A 4,735-nucleotide genomic window follows, 5' to 3' on the forward strand; every position below is an offset into this window, starting at 1 on the left:
GGAGCAGCAGCCGGGCGGCAGGTGCTGCCCCCGAGACCACCAGCAGCCTCAGCAGAGCCCACTGGTTGGTGCTTCTTCCTTCGAGGAGTAGTAGCTTCCAGATTTAATCCCTTTCTAACTGAGCATCTTTCAAAGTGGGTGTAGGACTATTTAAATAGCTTCTGTGGAGGTGGGATGAGAAATTGCTCTTATTCCATAGTCTGCATTCAGCACCAAACAAGCACTTTTCTCCACTGCACACATTTGGAGCTGGTGTTCTGCTCACTGGTGTAAGACACAAGGAATTCCACTAACATCAACAGAGTTTAAACAGTGTAGTATTTATTTATTTTATTTTTAATCCAGTTAAATCTCTGTTGTTTTTTTTTACCCCAGGGACTCCTCATTGACTGTGCTCCGAGAGAACACCCACTGCAGTGCACGGGCCCTGCAGACCCACTGCAGCCCTTGCTGCCCAGCATAGCTGGGCCACAACATGGTTCTTCACAGCCCTTCACCTGGGTTTTGGAAGGGTTGAGGAACAGCTTTGTGACCCACGTCTTCCCAGACAACCAAATACATCCTCCTGCAGCAGAGAGAGAGCTTTGCAGCATCCCTGGGGAAGGCAGAGGCTGCAAGTATCCTGGGGGCCCTCCTGGGGCATCCAAAGTTTGGCTCTTTTTTTTCCCAGCTCACCTCAAACATGAGGGCTGATCACTTTGGCAGAACAAACCCAGTGAAGGGTAAATATAAAGAGTGTGAGGCCCCAAACTCATCCCTGCTTGGATGGAGTAAAAATGTGCTGGGAAGTGAAGAGTACAAAGGCAGTCAGAGGAGAGCCAGCCTCTCTGGTGGCTTACAGAGATGGCTGCTATCCTTACCAAGTGGAAGTATCCTGACAAAAGTTTGGGTCCTTGCTGAGTCAGTTCTGAGGCTGGCAATATGTGGTATTTTCATGCACCACTTTTTTTTTTTTTTTTTTGGTGTAAACATGGGTGGGAATCTGATTAGCTTATGATTCATGATTTGGCTAATGTCCCTACTTCCCCCAGTCTCCACCTGTTCAAATAACTACCACTATAATGTAGGCTGTTAACTTCAAATAACTTTTCCAGCCCCTTTTGTAAATGAGCTCTGGAAGCTGCTTTAGGTCTCATCTATGGGAAGAAGTTGTAATAATTTAACTTAAATGCTTTGAAAACCAACTCAACTTGGTGCAAATCTGCAAGTGGGCAATTAGGAAGAAACAAATTCACTTTGAGCTGTTCTTGATCACCTAACACCATGATCAGACATGCTATTCTGGGAGAGCCTGGTTTCTAGCCCCTGCTACTCAGTGCTACTTCTTGCCAAAGGCCATCCCCTCCCCAGCTCTGCCGTGTGGAAACATTGCTTCTCACTCAGTCCTGACAGCAGGAACCAGGTGAACAAACCCACCTCTTCAAGGAGTCACAGCTGATCTGAAATACTGTGCTGGAGCAGGGTGAGGAGAGTCTGCCTGCCTGGCCTCAGCAGAGTGAAGGGAAAGCCAGCACGAGCAACTGTGGTTTGTTGAGGCTGGTGACCTGAGCCAGCCCTGTCACACCAGCAAGCCTGACTGTGCACCTTTGGTCACCCAGTCCTGTGCCCACCACCTGTCATTGCAGTTAAACCAACCTGAGCAAGTTACACCAGTGGCCCCATGTGCCCTTTGCACCAGTTTAAACAGATCAATCAGGCTTAGGACAATTTCCCAATTTCCCAAAAGGCCTAAATTATGTTAGCAATCAGTGCAGGAAAAAATAAATGCATATATATATACACACACACACTGGTACTGAGCACTCCAAAGGGTTTATTCTATTCCCCAACTGGCCAAGATATTGCAACAAAAAGCTCAGTTAATTTTGAAGCATACACACATATCAGCCTCTGTGCTTACACCCTTGTGAAGACCATCAGGCAAATCCTGAGCTTACTCAGTCCTCTCCTGACAACACATTCCTCTGCATTCACCCACCTTGTTCCCTGCACAACCCTCAGCTGCTGGTTTTGGGCATGATTGTGTCTTCAGCTCTTGCTTCATCTGCTGCAACAGATGTCTAATCCTTCTCCTGTACAGTCCCTCCTGCACAGTGGCAGGTTGGGGTTTGCAGGCACCACGGGTGGGATGCAGAGCTTCTGGGCCTTCCAACAATGGCACAAAGGCAGCAAGGAGAGGAGCAGTTGTGTGACCATGCTGCTGCAGCCAGGATCTGGGTTTTGCACCAGGGGAAGTAGATGCTTTTCCCGTGGGTGGAAGCAGAAGGTTCACGAAGGAAGTGCCTCTCCATAGGTGGTGAGCTAATTTCACCCCTGGCAAACAGCATTAATATAATACTTCAAAGCTGGCTGCATTAATAGCAAACCAAGAGAAAGGATTTGCTATACATGCTAGCTACTTTTCAAATGCAAATGTCTGTTTTAAATCAGATTAAGACAGAAGGAAGCCTAGAGAATGCCAATAATTAATACGTGATAAAGGAATAAACATCCAGGGCATCAAAAGGTAAAATGCAATCACGAAGATGAAAGTCATCCATCTTCTCTGTGCAGTCTGCTCCACTGCACAGAGTAAGAGGGTGTGAGTCCCCATTCCCATTTCCATAGCTAGGTGGTGAGTGTAAATCCAAAGCAGCTGCTGAGGAAATAAGGAGAATCCTTAAACTCACCTGGGGAAGTAGAACATCCCTGGGCTGGGTTGAGTTGGATTCAGCTTGGTTTTCCAGACTCTCCAGATTTTTGAGCCATGCTACCACGGAGAGGGAGCCTTTAGCAGTCACTGCTGTTCCTTGGCATGGCCTTGGTTCCTAAGGTGTACACACCTCATTTCTGTGTCTTTAAACCAGTGAGGGAGGTCGTGTTTGGGGTCCTCACTGAGCCCTAAGTGGACCTCAGAAATATTTTGCCCTGGCTTTCCTGCCTCCTTTTCCACACATGAAAAGCAGACCAGCCTCTCCCTCTCTCCCATCACTCCACCAAACCTGCATGTTGAGTTACATTTGAGGTTACAGTAGGATATATCTCATCTATCCTGCATCCTAAAAGAAGAGAGATAGAAAACTTGAGGCAAAATGTTAATAGACTTTATCCCCCTTTCATAGTTCTTACAGTCCACACAGACTTGGCATCAGAACTCCAGCACTGCCCTGTGGTTTCACTTCCTTCTTCAGCTGATACTGAAACAGCAGCACTGACTCCACATGTATTAAGCTTGCATAAGGCACCAGCCTGTAGCAGGCCTTGCATATTAATTGTATCAAGAGATAAACAGACCTGACTTTCACACAGGCCATGCATGCAGGGAGCCAGCTCCTCTGAAGGTGGATAAACATCACTGTTAATATTTGAAAGATGGTGCTCTGCTGCTCAGCAGTGAGCTCCAACAAAGAAGCTCCATGGCTGCTGATTTTACTGGCTGGTCTATGTTCCAGTCTCTGGGTTTGGAGGGTACTTAACTCACCAAGTGGTTCTTTATTTTCAGCCCCAGATACCAGAGAGGAGTCAGAAGTTCCTTTCCAGACCTCATAGGAGTTGTGTTTCTGGCACACCTCCCAGCAAAGTGCCCCCAGATCAGAACACAGGGCTTTGAAATCAAAACACAGAACCACAGTGTGGGTTGGAAAGGACTTCTAAAGATCATCTAGTCCAAGCCCCTGCCATGGGCACGGACATCTTGCACTAGATCATGTTGCTCAAAAATTCAAAACCTCCTTCAACCTGACCTTGAACACTTCCACCAGGGCGAGGGCATCTGCAGCTTCTTTGACCAGCCTGAAGGGCACTTCGGGCTCAGCCATGGTGTGGACAGATGGACAGTGTGGGCAGCTGGCCCTTCCCACCTGACACAGCAGGGATGGAGGTCACTGCCGCTGTCGCCTGCTGATAAATCTGTGCTTGCTGCTGGCAGCAGCAAAGGCAGTTCCAGTCATTCTGGGAGAAAAGCCCACTGCAGACCAGAGTGGCCATGCCATCATAGAATCATAGAGTCATTAGGTTGGTTTCAGATCAGCACCCTGCCAAATCCACCAATAAGCCATGTCCCGAAGCACCACACCTACACCTCTTTTAAATACCTCCAGGGGTGGTGACTCAACCACTTCCCTGGGCAGCCTGTTTCAGTGCTTGACAATCTTTTCAGTCAATAAATTTTTCCTAATATCCAATCTAAACCTCCCCTGGCACAACTTGAGACCATTTCCTCTTGCTCTATGGCTTGTTAGTTGTGAGAAGAGACTGACACCCATCTCCCTCCAACCTCCTTTCAGGAAGCTGAGAAAGAGTGATAAGGTCTCACCTCAGCCTCCTTATCTCCAATCTAAACATCCCCAGTTCCCTCAGCTGCCCCTCAAATGACTTGTTCTCTGGACCCTTCACCAGCTTCATTATTTTTCTCTGGGCATCCTCCAGAACCTCAATGTTCTTCTTGTGGTGGAGGGGCACAGAACTGAGCACAGGATTTGAGGTGAGGCCTCACCAGTGCCGAGTACGGGGGGACAATTCCCTTGTCCTGCTGACCATGCTATTTCTGATACAAGCCAGGATGCTATTTGCCACATGGGCACACTGCTGGCTCATATTCAACCAGCTGATGACCAACACTCCCAGGCTTTTTTTCAGCTGGGCAACTTTCCAACCACTCTTCCTGTTGCGTGGGGTTGATGTGGCCCAAGTGCATCACCAGGCTGCTGCAAGCACCCGTGCCTTCCTGCTGTAGGTGGAGGTTACTGTTATGATC

The sequence above is a fragment of the Chaetura pelagica genome, unplaced genomic scaffold (genome assembly GCF_000747805.2).
Source record: "Chaetura pelagica isolate M959 unplaced genomic scaffold, ChaPel_1.0 scaffold53, whole genome shotgun sequence".
Taxonomy (NCBI): domain Eukaryota; kingdom Metazoa; phylum Chordata; class Aves; order Apodiformes; family Apodidae; genus Chaetura; species Chaetura pelagica.